The following is a 17,023-nucleotide window of genomic DNA, read 5'->3' as shown; positions in this document are numbered from 1 at the left end:
GACAGAGTTGTATCAACCATTTATACTTTAATACTTACCATTACTCATTGCAAACCCCAACGCACATATCACTCAATATAATAGTATATAATATAATGTGATATTTTGTAAAATATTCAATGTTATGTTCTTGCATGAATTGTTTAATTGCCCCAGCAATAATCACAATGGGAAGCCCACATAAGAGCTGATTTAAAAGAGTGCATGTAGTATGGTAAAACAGCCTTATAGCAGCAGAAGGATGATTCATATTCTAGATAGCAGTCCTGGCCTTTACTATAATTTATTGACACAGTGCCTCCAGTGTCATGCATATGCAATTAAAGAGATTATTCTGCCTGAACCACAGTGCTCAGAATAGGCTGAAGATGGCACACGGGTAGCTTGCTATTAAGATAAGAACAATACAAATAAGTTTAATTAAAAAGATAGAAGAATTTCTTTTTTTTTACCACACGCATGTCTGATGTCTTGTCAGGAAGGTGCAAAAACACCCACATTGGTAAATGTCAGCGCATAATTACATTAAAAAAAATCCTGGGGTGAAAATTGAGGAGCTGGATATACTTCTGTTCTTATTGTATTATTATTATTATTATTATTTTTTAAATCTACGAATGTCTAACCACACAAACCTAAGATTACAATGTTAGTTAGCTCTAGCTCAGTACACTGTTTTAAGATGACCTTTCAGTGAATGGTCACAAGTCAAAGGTCTTTTTCTCCCTCTTCAATCCATCTAAACTGGGGTTAATGAGTATTAATTTTACCCGAAAGTGCAAGTGAGTAAAATATAATTCCACATCATAAGAGCTGCTGCCGCCATTAACAGAAAAGCTCATCCCATGAGTCCACAAAGTGAAACATTACGATGTCAAGTGAATAGAAACGCTTCTGAAGACATTGGTCGATGATATTACACCTCAGGGTGCCGAGAGAGACATATACTAGAGCTGCAAATCACAGACATTATCTCAACAGCAGGGGAGGGTGTTAAAAGAAAAGCAATAGGGCAAATGATTTCTTTCAACATCGATTAATCGTTTAGTCTATAAAACGTCATGAAAAGAAATTGGCACTGCAATTTTCAAAGACCTTAAGGGATGTCATCAAAGTACTTCTTCTGACAGATAAACACTCCAACACTTAAATATTCATTGTATTTTCAAAATGGACAATAAAGGCAGAACATCTTCACAACTGAGAACATGGAAAATAGGAATGTTTGTTTGGTTGCTTCGGCAATTTATTGAATATCAATTAGTAGCCAAATCCTTTTCTGTCCAACGGCTTATACGTTTTTCAGGTAATTGTTTTAACTTTGAACCAAAACAGCAGTCATTTGTAGCAAGTAAATGCACTCTATAATATAAACCCCATAATACAAAAACTGGACACATACAAATATATATATTAACTAGGGCTGCAACAAATGACTAATTTGATAATCGATTAATCTATCGATTAATGAAACGATTAATCGACTATTCGGACTATTACTGTATGCCTTGCACAATTTCTCAAGCGCTCTTATTTAGCCATCAACTTTTAGATTTAGCTTGAGGTTGTTTTAGGCATGTGAAAACTAACAATGAAGACAATAAAGATGAATACTTGATTCAAAAATACATATTAAATAACATTTTGAACAAAATTAACATTGCTTTTTATTTAAAGTAAATAAATAATATTTCACATCAAAAGAAACAACAATGTTTTAACAAATCGTATTAAATAATCTGATGACAGAACTGTAAACAGAATAGCTGAAACTTTAACAAAATAAATAACTCAGTTACCTCTAATCATTAACCCATGTTTGTATAATGTAGTTAACTCCGTGTGTTGCTGCTAGCATACATAACACCTGACGTGGAAACGTTCCTCGTGGATGGGGCTACAGAGCTACTAGAAAGACAGTCGAACCCGGTGCATTCCTCCGTCTGAATGTGGAGCACTTTTGCTAAATGTTTAGACAAATTGCTTGTGTTACCGCCCTTTCATGCTAAACTCTTATTGCACTTTTGGTAACGAGCATTTTCCACATCGAGACGGGTAAAGTTTAACCACACCTCGGAGCGCTTCTCTCCGCCATCTCCGCAGTGTGTTGCTGCATGTAGCAGCCGTGTGTGTGTAAACTGCCCCGCCCCCTCGCACACAGACGGGGGAGAAAGATCTCTCTTCTGGATTGGAAAGATCGAAAATATATCATAGACGCATTTGTTTGTCTTTTTGCATATTAGAAACGAGTTGGCGACACTAAGACTGCGATATAATGCTTATGTAGTGTAAGGGACTGAGAGGCAGAGTAGTGGGAAACACCTACATTCCCAATAGGTGGCTCCACCCGCTGCCAATTAACAGTATTGGGAGCAGGTGGGGAGACCTCACACCTGGTGCTAATCACTCCCTCAAGGGAGACAAAAGCACCTAGAGTTGCTCAGTTGTGTGTGGCACATGGAGGGAGCAGGAGACTCCCAGACTGAGGAAACAGTTGTAAGCTGGCAAGTCGGTTAGCGGCCCGGCTACGTTAGCCTTTCTTTCGTAAAAGGTATTTTTTAGTTGAACAGCAATAAAGCCTCTTTTTGGATTTGAACACTGCCTCTGTCGTGACTGCTTCACTACCACTTTTTCCCTTTATCTGCCCCGGCCTGTTACAGTAGCAATAATACATGACATATATTTTTTTAAATGTCTCCAGTACCGATAAAAAGACCAATAACGTTGGAGTTTAACAGCGCGTAAAACACACGTGATGACGTCACCAACGAATCGACGACTGAATTAGTTGGCAACTCATTTGGTAATCGATTTTAATCGATTAATTCGATTAGTTGTTGCACCCCTAATATTAACAAGCACAAGGACATTTGTATTAGCAATGGTAAGATCTTAGTGATTCGAGGACAGTAAGTTTCAATGTTTTTGTAAGACTCATTTCAGTTATCTGTACAATTAACTTATTCTAACAGCAAAGCACAATCAAAAAGCTATTGTAAGTGACTGTTAAATAAGTCTACACATTGTCTATTTAAGTGTTAGCCAACATTTGAAATTAGCAATACATTAAGTTAAATGATAAACCAGATAAGCTGCGATCTAAAAACCTGTTCCAACAAGGATTCCCACCCGTTATCTGTAAATACTGACAATTTACATCACTAGGGAAGATGTGCCCTTACCTTCAGATGTCACTAGAAACAAGAGGCAAATTAGCATTTAACTGTAATAAAAAATTACAAAAAGGAATGTAAATGTTTTTCCTAACTAACTTCACTAATACTATATTCTTCCTCTTACAAATTAAAGGTTGTATTCATGAGCAATGCAGAAACTAGTCAATCAATAAAAATAGATAATATAATCAATCAATCCAAACTTTCAGATGGATCAAACTGAGACTGATACATCAGTGTTGTTTTCACACGTCCCCATCATACATTTATGTACTTGTTAAAAGGTGAATATAAGGCAAACCATCACAAGCAATTATAAATAGACGTGGCTAGCTGAGAGGCATGAATACTGTATACCAAAACCCTATATCACAGGCTTCTCTGAGACATTTTCTTCCATCCTTATTAACTAAAATAGTATTTTATTCATGTCTCCCTCTCTGCAAGAACATTTCTTCAGCTCATGTTGGTGTGAGGTTTTCTGTTATTCCAACGAGTTATGGTAAAAAAAAATTCATTTTAAAAAGTAAAAGTAAAAGTAAAAGTGATTCATGTCCAATGTTTGATAAAAGTTTGTATCCAGTGGAAGACGCTAGAACAGATCATGTGAGTTTCACATTTATTTGTCTGGTTTTTTATCAGGGACTCAATTTGTGACATTTTATAAAAGTAGCTGGAGGCCTCAGTGACCCAGTTATCTTTATAGGCCATTAATGGGAAACACTTTTAAACATCTGCATATGTGTAATTGGTCTACATGTAAGCGTGCCGATTATAGAAACATATATTTCAAACATAATGGTTAACTGTAGTCTGGATGTTCGTAGATTCCATGAACAATTATATCAGTGTTTTTGATGACAACTTAAATATTTTCCATCATGCCAAAATGTCGACTTGTAATAAAGATGAGTGGCTTCAATATTTAATGATTTTTTTAAAATAATTAATGGAATATACTAGGGATGCACGATATTGGTTTTTTGAAACCGATACCGATACCGATAACTTCCTGCTTCTCAAGACCGATACCGATAACCGATAATAATATAATATATATATATTAGGGATTAGTGTTGTCACGATACCAACATTTTGGTTTCGATACCGATACCAAGTCAAGAATTGCGATTCCGATTCTTTTTCGATACTTTTCTTAAAAAAAGGGAAACACGGAATATCGGCTTTAAAATTAGGAATAACAGATGATTTTAGCAGTCAGAACAACTAAAGCAGCAGTGTTACTAAGAACAGAAACACCAAAGAGTCACATCTAATATAAATATATATAAAAGCATTTATTTTAATTGTGTAGCAGTGAGTTTAACATTTTGGCAGCACTGTTGAGCATTTTGAAAATGTATTTTCATGCCTCTGTGCAAGGCTTAGTCTTTCTATCTGTATAGCCACTGGTGTAAAGTAACTAAGTTCATAAACTCAAATACTACTTGGGTACAATTTTGAGATACTTGTACTTTATTTAAGTATTTCAATGTTTCTTTTGCTACTTTGTTCTTCTAATCCATTACAGTTCAGAGGTACATGGTGTACTTTTACTCCACTACATGTATTAATCCCTTTAGTTACTTCACAGATGTGGATGAATGATGTGAAATATAATCAAGTGTTAAATCAGACTTTAGTTCCACCTGGAGTGAATCCACCAGCTACCCTGCAGTCTACAAAGTACTTCAGACTAGCTGCACCTTCATCAGCTTTGAGAACACTTTCATGATCAATCATTATAAAACACATATATATTATTCTGAAATGGACCAATCTGCACAAGGACTACTTTTACTGTCGCTACTTTAATACTTTTACTTGAGGAACATTTTGAATGCAGTACTTTTACTGTAACAGAGTATTCTACACTCTGGTGCTTCTAGTACAAGACCTGAGTACTTCTACTTTTACTGTCGCTACTTTAACTATATTTTGATGATAATACTTTTGTACTTTTATTTGAGGAACATTTTGATTGCAGGATTGTTCCTACATTCTGGTACTTCTACTTTAACTCAAGTACAAGACCTGGGTACTTCTACTTTTACTCAAGTACAAGATATACTTATACCACCTCCGTTTATAGCCTATGAAAAAAACTAATAGAAAACGAAGGCTAAAGCTAACGTTATCAGATAGTGATGCTAGTTTGCTAGTTAAGTTAGCTCAACGATAATATTGCGACAGAAACACTTTTTAGTGCACATCACGCTCTGCCGCTCCCACAGGGAGCTCTGCTCTGAACACCTGAACGGCCCGTTCACAGACTTCTGGCGTCTTTTTTGTCAACAAGCCGAGGCGCAGCGGCAGTTGCACTCCCACTTGCAGCCATGCTTCTCGTTTTCTCACATGCTCTGGCAGCTAGCGCGTGGCCGCGTGCACGAGAGAGGGGAGGGACTTAGAACGTGCTTGAGAGCAGCGGGACTGCAGGCACGCTGCAGTGCAGGGAGTGGAAGCAGAGCTGAACACACACGGCTCTTATTAAAACGGCGCTTTTTCACCGGAGTACTTTCCCCCGTCATTCTTAAAGTACCGATACTAATGAAACGGAGGAATCGTACCGTTTTTAACGACAGGGTATCGCGGTACCTTTCAAGTATCGGTACACCGTGCAACACTATTAGGGATGCACGATATTGTTTTTTTTGAAACCGATACCGATACCGATAACTTCCTGCTTCTCAAGACCGATACCGATAACCGATAATAATAAAAAATGTACACCACTAATTATTTTAACGCGATTAACACTAGGGATGCCAGCGATTATTCGATTATTCGAATATTCGCTACAGTCTCCATAATCGAATATTATTTTTAAAAATCGATTTTATTTAAATATTTTTTTTATTATTATTTATGTTTTTTTTTTTTTTTCTGGCTTAGTTTCAACCAAAATATATATAAATATATATATGCTAATAATAGTAATAGTATTAATAATTGTAAATTGTTTGTTTTACTGTAAACTTGGAGGAAGCCTGCGTGCAGAGCAGACTGCTGCTGCAGCACGCTACACACCGACCCCAACCCCCCTCTCCCTCACACGTGCGACTAAAGATGAACAAAGCGGCAGGTAAAAAGAGTTCCTCGTGGAACTACTTCGAACTTACAAGTCCAAAGGAAGTTAAATGCAAGCCCTGCGAAAAGACGTTGGTCTATCACAGCTCAACCTCAACAATGCGTTCGCATTTGAGTTAGAGGTTACAGAGAAAGACGCAGCACAGCCGGCCATTACCAACTTCACTTCAAGGCCACGTCGTTGTGATGACATGCTTGTTTGTTGTTTTTACTGTTAAACATGTTACAGTAAAGAAAACAACGGAATTCCTTTTTTTTTTTTTTTCTCCCCCGCGGGGATTTTGATCATGGTCAGTTTCTGGCAACCCTAATTAACACATGTGTATTTTTTTTTCGTTGGCCGCCCCGTAGATTCAGAGCGCATCGAGTTTAAAATACCATCTACAAGCTGATGCTGACAGCCCCGCTCCTGCCGCCCGCTTGTGGCAGACCACACTTCCACGCTCACCGGCAGGCACCGACTGGCCATCTGGAGGACCGGGAGGGTGTGTGTATGTGTGGCCCGAGCGAGCGAGAGAGAGACCTTACGTGCATTGTTGTTGTTAGCATCTGGTGCTAGCTAGCTGCGCTAACGAATATAAGGAGCTGTTTAAATGAAAACAGAGGTGCGACATTTCGCCACAACTGCGCCGAGCACTTGACTTTATGCAGGAAGCCAGACAGTGGGACATTGTATGAAAAGTCAGCACACTCAGCACGGATAGTGCGCAACATGATTGCAGCGTCCAGGCAGCTCCGGTTCGAGCATATGCCTTGAGTTGCAAAACTGGCAAACTTCTTGCCTTTTTCAAAAGCCTCGTCGATAGATAAAAGCCCCGGTGCCTTTGCAGCTGGCTTTGGATTTGCCGCTAGTTTAGCAGCGCAGGCGTCTTCGTACGCTTTTAACACACCATTGTAGCGATGGCGATGTTTCAGGTGACTGATCAGGTTCGAAGTATTGTAGCTCGTTGCCTTTTTCCCTCCTCGTGGAACTTCTGCATTACATTTGTTACAAATAGCAAGCGAACTCTCTGAAACTTTGAAATAGTCCCATACCACCGACGACATGTTTGTTTACTGTCCTGGCTTCACGGCCGCCCACCATTTACGTCACAGCCAGGCATGAGTTAGGGAGCGCTGGATTTGTGAAAAACTCCCCTCTTCCTAAACCACTAATACCACAGTACTGGCAAAACGGGAGGAGCCGAGTGAAAAACAAGCGCCCCTTATCCCAATCCACCCACACCGCAGTATTTTTTTCTTTTTTTTTACCCAAAAAATATATTGTATATTATCGGGGCTATTAATACTTGTATCGGGTTTATCGGGATGACGTCATAATTCCTAATATCGGACCGATAATTATCGTGCATCCCTAATATATATATTAAATGTACCTGTAGTTTTTGCAAACCTGGTGGTAAAAAAAAGACTAGTAGTGAGCAAATGACATGAGCATTACTACTATGAACAAAACAAAGCCAAGAACAGTTTTGACTCTTCAAAGTGACCATATTTATTTTCCCAAACAAATCTGGCAAACTTCTTGCCTTTTTCAAAAGCCTCGTCGATAGGTAAAAGCCCCGGTGCCTTTGCAGCTGGCTTTGGATTCGCCGCTAGTTTAGCAGCGCAGGCGTCTTCGTACGCTTTTAACACACCATCGTAGCGATGGCGATGTTTCATGTGACTAATCAGGTTGGAAGTATTATAGCTTGTTGCCTTTTTCCCTCCTCGTGGAACTTCTGCATTGCATTTGTTAATACAAATAGCAAGCGAACTATCTAACTCTGAAACTTTGAAATAGTCCCATACTACCGACGACATGTTTGTTTACTTTACCTTGTTCACACCATTTCCGTCACAGCCAGGCATGAGAAGGGAGCGCTGGATTTGTGAAAAACTCCCCTCTTCCTAAACCACTATACCACACTACTGGCAAAACGGGAGGAGCCGAGTGAAAAACAAGCGCCCCTCATCCCAATCCACCCACACCGCAGTATTTTTTTCTTTTTTTTTACCCAAAAAATATATTGTATATTATCGGGGCTATTAATACTGTTATTGGGTTTATCGGGATGACATCATAATTCCTAATATCGGACCGATAATTATGGGGCCGATAATTATCGTGCACCACTAGAATATACGGTATACCGTAATTTTCGGACTATAAGCCGCGCCTTTTTTCCCATTTTTCGACCCTGCGGCTTATATAACGGTGCGGCTAATCTATGGATTTTTACAGCTAACGGCCACTAGGGGACCTCCTAAATCTATGGATTTTACAGGTTACAGTCCACCACCTTTAACTCTATGGGCTCTATGGCCGGTCCGCGCCCCCCACCTTTAAGTGGCAGGCTCTATCAGGAAAAGCTGGAGGCCGGAAAAGAGTGAGACAGGGAGTGCGCAAAAGTAAAAGTGGAACCGAGAGTGGTACGAGAGACAGAACGAGAGCAAGACAGACAGACATTACGAGAGCGAGACAGTTTGTGCAAAGGAAGTTTTCATGCACAAACCCTCATTATGGAAAACAAACGTAGAAATGCATATGATGCAGCTTTTAAGTTAAAGGCAGTCAATCTGGCAGTAAAAGAAGGAAATAGAGCTGCTGTACGTACCCTTGGCATCAATGAGTCAATGGTGAGACGTTGGAGACGCCAGCGGGAAGAACTGTCTCAATGCAAAAAGTCAAAAAAAGCTTTCAGAGGTAATAAAAGCAGATGGCCCGAACTTGAAGACTTTCTTGAAGATTGGGTGAATACACAGAGAGCAGACGGCCGAGGTGTTTCCACCTTGCAGATCCGATTGAAGGCCAAAACAGTCGCCACCGAAATGAAAATTGAAAATTTTAGAGGTGGACCATCCTGGTGTTTCAGATTTATGAGACGAAAGGGACTGTCCATCAGGGCGCGGACGACTGTGTGTCAGCAACTCCCTCCCGACTACCAGGAAAAAATAACAAACTTCGGCGAATTCACACAAAGAAAGATAGAGGAATATTCCATCGGACCGGACCAGATCATAAATATGGATGAAGTGCCTTTGACGTTTGACCTGCCTCTCACTAGGACTGTTAACAAGAAAGGTGAATCGTCCATCACGTTGAGAACCACTGGCCACGAGAGAACGAATTTCACTTGTGTTCTTGGCTGCACAGCATCTGGATTAAAGCTTCCGCCAATGGTGATTTTTAAGCGGATTACAATGCCAAAAGAAAAGATCCCGAACGGCATCTCCTTTAAAGTCAACAAGAAAGGGTGGATGATGGAAAGCGTAATGAAGGAGTGGCTGAATGAGTGCTACGTCAAGCGCCCTGGAGGATTCTTTCGCCAAAAAAAAGCTTTGCTCGTTTTGGACAGCAAGAGGGCCCATATAACAGATTCTGTGAAAGCAGCCATCAAGAGCACAAACTCAATTCCAGCTGTGATTCCTGGGGGCACAACGAAGCATCTGCAGCCACTCGACATCATTGTCAATCGTGCGTTCAAAGTGGCACTACGCGTTCAGTGGGAGGCGTGGATGACTAGCGGCGATAAATAATTCACCAAAACTGGTCGCATGCGAAAAGCAACTTTCGCACAAGTTTGCGAGTGGATCCTGACAGCGTGGAGGAGTGTCAAATCATCCACGATCACCAACGGGTTCCGAAAGGCTGGACTGCTGCGTGATGAAGAGGAGGACGCCGCCACAGCTGAGGCCCTTCAGAGGCTGTTCGATTCCGACAGTGACGAAGAGGAGTTTGTTGGTTTTGAGAGCGACAACGAAGGAGAGAGGAGAGTGGCTGACGAAGCCACGCTGAGCCTGTTCGTTTCCGACACTGAAGATGAGGACTTTGGTGGTTTTAGTACGCAGGAAGAAGACGAAGATGAGGATTAATGACTTGACTTTTCTGGTTACAGCCGTGTACTGCACCCAGAGTTGGGTGTAACGCGTTACTTTGTAAGGCGTTACTGTAATAATATTACTTTGTCGGTAACGGAGTAGTGTAACGCGCTACTTTTATAATCCAGTAATCACACTACAGTTACTAACATTGCCCCGACACGCGTTACTTCGTTACTTTATAATCAAACCTCAACAAACACCTGCAAAGAACACATGCTAGGTGAAGCTAACGCACATAGCTGTTGTTTATTTATATCACACACACACACACACACACACACACACACACACACACACACACACACACACACACACACACACACACACACACACACACACACACACACACACACACACACACACACACACACACACACGTAGTTCTTCTTCTCTGTTTTCCGGTTGTTGCTTGTTTTGAATGACGAATACACACTACCGCTGCCTGCTGGTAAGGAGAGTTATTGCCACTCACGCATGCGCAGTTCGTACGTGCTCGGCTGAAGTCTGGCTCCAGTGCAACACATGGCCAAAACGCAGGAGAACACGCTGACGCAACAGCGTGAGCAGAGATAGACTGCGCAAAATATACAGATAGCAGGAGACAGAGGACAGCCACGGTCAGATAGCAGGAGACAGAGGACAGCCATGGTCAGATAGGAAAACATTCAGGAGCTATCTGGATCAGTCTTATGCGACAATGGAAACTGAACTAAAGAGAACATTTGAAACTTTAGCAGTCTGCGTGATCTGCCTGTAGGGAGGGGCGGGCCGGCCCTGCGAGTAAAGTAACGAGTAAAGTAACGAGTAAAGTAACGAATTACTTTATGTAGATAGTAACGAAGTAGTGTAATATATTACTTTTTTTTTAAAGTAATATGTAATATGTAATATATTACTTTTTTTTAGTAACGACCCCATCTCTGACTGCACCTTAGCCTAAAAGATGAAGACGAGGATTAATGACTTTTCTGGTAGGCTGCGTACCGTATATTTTAAGCAGCCGTGTTACTGCAACTTTACTGTCATGTTACAGGCACTTTATTTTGCACTTTAAAAAAAACACATTTAATTTAGCCATTGATATTGCCTCGTCAAGCGCTGTAAGCTTTGTTTTTTGTTATGGTATTGCTGTAGGGCAGGCTATAATGTAGATCAGTGGTTTTCAACCTTTTTCATGCCAAGGACCCCTAAATTGATACACATTTGGCCGCGGACCCCCAATTGAAAATATTTTGTGCCAGGGACCCCCAGAAGCAAAGATATCAGTTAATATTCGCTTTAAAAAATATAAATATTCAAAGATGTGCACACTTTTTCAAAAATAGCCAAAGCTAAGTGGTTAAATGATTGTGACGCTATTAACTAATTTTGCTGGGGAACCCCGAGCACTCCCTCAAGGACCACTGGTGGTCCCCGTACCACTGGTTGAAAACCACTGCTGTAGATCACTGCCGGTACGTGCGCTGGGAGCGCACCGTTTAAGTTTGAAAGTTGAAAAGTTTGTGTGTCTGAAACGCTATGTGATACAGTACAGTTTACACAGCACATGTTCTGTAGCTACTATTGCACTAAATCAGGGGTCTCCAACACGTCGATCAGCTTTTCAGTAGCTCGCCGCTCGATTATCGATTACAGCGTAGTAAGTTCGTTGCTTCTTGATTTTTCGGCCGCGGCCGGACAATAAAGTGTTTTTATTTTAGAATTGTTTCTGTCACACAAATATAAAATTGGTCCGTGACGCAGAGATCAAGGAGCAGATGTGACAGCGGCACAGCGACACCACACATGGAGCAGTCTGCTTTCTCCAGCAGCACCAGTCAGAACCAACGGCAGAATGACCCGCTCTGAATCACTCTTGCTATTTCCAGTTGATAAATACGCGTGTAAAGTTTGTGAAGGCAGGAGGAAAGCTTCCGCGATCACCGTCTCCTCTCCGTTCCTCCAAACCCCGCCCCCCCCTGAAAAATAACTACTAATAAGAGTGACAGGCTGATAGTGACCTGATAGAAACTTTATTATTCACTTAATCACTGATTGAGATGATGAAGCTAACTTAATCTCATACATTCATGGGATTCATGTAACAGTAAGACAGAGAATGTAAGTGTGCACCCACATGCACTATTTTTGTTTTTATAATGCTGTTGTAAATACTCCTGTTGTCTGCTCAGACTTAGGTCATGTGTGTGATGCCTCATTCAAGACATTCAGTGTCCTTTTTTAACAGAAGACCGTTGCTTGAAGCTGCAGCTAGACTGCAGAAGTATTAGTTTTTTGTTTTTGAGGATGGAAAAATGTCACACACAGATATAGGGAGGCTAGACCTATACAATTGATTAATTATGGTTTATAATTTCATGTCAATATGAAGAAGAAGAAAAGATGGCTGCACTGTTCAGTGTCAATCCTGTGGAGATGGAGATGGAGGTTATAAATCTCCAAAATCATGTTCAGCTTAAGTCTCAGCAAAACTCACAACATTTCTGGAGCCTTGTATGCCCAGAAAACTATAAGAACATTCACCAAGCAGCACTGAACATGTCTGCTTTATTTGGTTCTGTATACATCCCTTTGTGAAGCAGCTTTTTCTGGCATGAATGTCATGAAATCAAAATACAGAACAAGACCGACTGATGAACATGTAAATGACTCTATTAGAGTGAACCTAAATGGGTCCAGCATACACCTGTATGGTGGACTCCATGCAGCGCCAGTTATCTCACTAACTGTAAAAAAGAGTGAATGCACTTATTTTACACGTGCCATAAGATGCTTGCAAGTTGCAAGGTGGTGATTAAGGCGATGTATTTACTATGTGGGCCATAATAAGAAGTGAAAACATTGTAATTTGCTCTTGGACATCTATGTGAATCTTCAGTGATGTACTTACTATGTTGTCCATATTAATATGTGAGAAATTGTCGTTTTCTTGGACCTTGATGTGAAGTTTAGATTTTAGATAAGCTTTAGGTATTGCAATTTCACACAAAAGTAGCTTAATTCAACTGATGAGTGCTCTGTTAAAAAATGTAAGCGATGCGATGCAAGTAGCTCTTGGCCACTTTCATTTTTTCAAAGTAGCTCTCAGGTGGAGAAAGGTTGGAGACCCCTGCACTAAATGGTAACACTTGAATACGTTATGCAAATATGCAACTTGTTTGTTGAAATGTTAATAAATGGGAGCTTCCTCAAACAGCCATCTCTTTCCCGACAATCCCCTCTGTGCACGAACCCTATGGTAATTAAACATTAAAACACCTGCGGCTTATACAGTAGTCCAGTGCGGCTTATATATGTACACATCATTCAATTTAGCTGCTGCGGCTTATATTCAGGTGCGCCTTATAGTCCGAAAATTACGGTACTTATATTTTCTATGTCCAAATGCTGTTTGAATAAAGTTTCATCAGAAACAATTGTTTAAAATGGGATCCTATTCGTTGCCAGCCCTTCCTTTCACTTAGCAGAATAACGCACGAGAGGCCTCAGCTGAGCTGCATAATAATGCTCTAACAAACATGGAAGCCCTTTTACCTGGTACTTTTTAAATGTTTAGCGGTTTATATTGAATTATTGGCTTTGTGCCATTCCATATACAGTGTATGTTTTCATTTTTTTTTATTTTGCAAGCTGCCGTATTGTTAATTCCACAAGCAATATTAAACAAATGAAATAGTGGAGGCAGTTTGAGTATATGTAATGAATAAAAGGTCATCTTCCTACATCTGCCTTTAGTTTTGAGTTCAAATGTCCCAAAAATATGTTAAATACTTGCCAGGAATTTTGGTAAATATACGACTAAATATTTGAATGAATGAGCATCATATTTTAGCCGGTACTTTTTGATAAAATCTTTTGTTTGTGACTTAAAAAGTGTTCCATAGGTGAGGTGCCCAGATATTTCGCTTTGGTTCGCTTTCTGTTAGCCATGACTGCTATACTTAGGTTTGCTGATATCTTGCAGACATCAAGAGTACAATCCAGCCAGTCTGTCTCTTCTTTATATCTCTTTCTGCATTTTCCATTGAGCTTTTCATTTAGCTCAATGTAATTCCTGGTCAGTTCGGCTGCTACGGCAACACAGAAACCACAACAATGGAGCGGTTAATCGATTTTACTTTGAGCTTGGCCTTAAATATAAAGATATAACATCAGCGCTTGGCAATAGGCACGGGTTTCACATAAGTGAAAGACACCTCAAGAGAACACTCAGAGCGAGGGGACATGCACGTCCCACTGAGCTGAGTTATTGACAGATTCGAATTTCGCGGATCAATAACTCATGAACATAATAACGTTGTAAAAATACAAACAACATGACTTTACAATCATAGCAAGGTAGACAACGAGCTACAGAGTTGTTTTTATCAGAACAGTTCGATACGCGCCGTGATCCGAGCTAAACATCTGCAAGCCTCTCTCTGTTCCTTATTTTGATTAAACAGACATTAAGCTTCCCAATGGTGTGGTCTTCGTTTTGTGAAAAATATGATTATCTCACATATGGTGTTGCTGTTGTTGTCTTTTGTGATAGTTAAATTGCTCCTGCTGACTTGAGCCAGCCATCCTTTCCTCCTCTCCTCCTCTCTGTGTCAGTGGGGAAACCTTACATTCATACTCCTTTCTCTGAGCGATTGGAGCATCCCCAGGCCAGGCAGCACAGCAAACCATGGGGGAGACTATATGCCAGGACAACACGGAGGAAAAGGCACAGACAAACTGCATGATATGCTATTCAATGTTTATTGAATTCCATTTATTTACTGTCAGTTGACAATAATTGATAGGCACCTGTTGGTCTCCTGTCCTTTCTGAAAGTCATAAAGATGACATTACTCATTTAGATTACTTATGTCCTCAATTACCAGGGGAATTGAAACCACCATGAATTAAAGAAATTAATCTAATCTGAATTTTGAAGCCTTCCTCCCCTCCCTCTAAATATATCAAACATTAGGAAGTGATGCTCCTGACTACCATTCAAGTTTAAGATGATAATATTTGTTTTAAACAATTCAAAGCGATAAACAACAGCAACAGGCTCTTTAACCAAGGCAACGTTAGCCTAACATGTATAATATATGTTAACAGGTAAGATAGCTGTTCACACTATGTATATTTTCTGCTATATTATTTCTATTTGAGATGTTTACATTTTCGATTGTTTAATTCTAGTCTTTTAACTGTCTTATGTACAATGCCTTGTCTTTTGCTGCTGCAAAGCAAACATTTCCCAAATTGGTATCAATAAAGTACTTCTTATTTAATTTAACTTTTTCAAATATTGATATAACTACATACACATCGATATGTTGTATAAATATTGCAAATCAAAACCTTTATTCACTACTTATTACCAACAATCGTAGTTCTAACTCCGGTAATCATCAGGTAATCATGCATTCAAATGTCCCACCACGAACTTCCGGGGAACTATTGAGTCTCCCTGAACCACGTGACGATCAAGCATTTTGGACTTCCGTTGTCGTAACTCTTCTCTCTATATGGTGCAGGCCTGCCTGCCTGTCAGCTGTTCCATCTGTGCACAAACTTATCTCTTGCCCTCATTGGTCATGTGCGCGTTTGTGTGTGTTGAAGGAGGGGCTCTGTAAGGAAGTGGCAGATTTTTTCCGGTTGTGTATTTTCAAATTCTAGCGCACTCGAGCTGGTTTCTCCAAAATGACATACCTCACCTTTAATGATTTGAGAAGACTGCGGAGAAGACGGCAGGCGAAAAAAACCTTTTAAAATGCGTGTTTTCTGAATGGAGATTGGCTAAGCTAACGCAGTATATGCTCAGACCATCCACTCACAACATCGGCCTATACAGACATAAATAAACCAGCGACTGTATTCGCAATGAGACAGACAGTCTGTGGTTTGTACTTTTGTCTAGTTTCTGAACAGATATGAGGAGCTGTGAGCTCTGAGGGCTAACAGCTAACGTCTGATGTTGGTTTTGTGTTTCGCATTGAAGATGACGTCACAGCTCCGCAGTGGAGGTGCCAGAGATTTTCTCTAGGGGGTGCTGTGGGGTAGCTTGACGTTTCATAGAGGGTGCTCAAACATTAAGGGTTTCCCATTAATGCACCAGCGCTACAGTTGAAATGTCTACTGCAACACTCTCCACACGCACACAGTGTGCCCACGACTGTTACAATGAAGGCTCGATAATCAGCTCACGGCATATAGGTGTAAGCAGGGGTAAAGTGCTATTTTTACAAGTGGGGAGTGGACCTCACCTCCTATAGTGGGGTACGGGGGCATGCTCCCCCGGGAAGATTTTATTTTTTTAAATATTTAAGTTAAAAGCCTCAATCTGGTGCACTTTGAGAGCAAAATGAACAGATCTATGGATACAACTCTCAACACCCATATGAAACAGAACTGTAAACAGATTTTCCATTTCTTTATAGATATTTTACAAATCACTCCCCTATTAAAACAACCCGTTATAACTAGACTAAAGTGAACTACCTAAACACTGAGAGTCCTTTACTTCACCTGAGCTGAGGTTATCTGAGACTCTCAGTCTGACAGGAGAGAGTTTTCCCTCCACCTTGTTGTTGAAAAAGCTCCTTATATCCGTTAGCTTGGCTAGTTAGCACCATGCTAACCACAACAATCTCCGGTAGATACCCACCGGTGCTCTCTCGCTCGCGCACGCACACAAAATGGCTCGTGCCACACACACACACACACACACACACACACACACACACACACACACACACACACACACACACACACACACACACACACACACAGAGCAGAGCTTGAATGAACACAGAGACCCAGAAGTAAGCTACTTGTACTCACGAGGCATATTATGTGCAGAATCCCTCTCGCTTTCAGGTGGTTTTGATTGAGGGTCCACACGTGGACGTTTAAGGAAA

The sequence above is a fragment of the Pseudochaenichthys georgianus genome, chromosome 12 (genome assembly GCF_902827115.2).
Source record: "Pseudochaenichthys georgianus chromosome 12, fPseGeo1.2, whole genome shotgun sequence".
Taxonomy (NCBI): Eukaryota; Metazoa; Chordata; class Actinopteri; order Perciformes; family Channichthyidae; genus Pseudochaenichthys; species Pseudochaenichthys georgianus.
Note: the sequence above shows the minus strand (reverse complement) of the source record.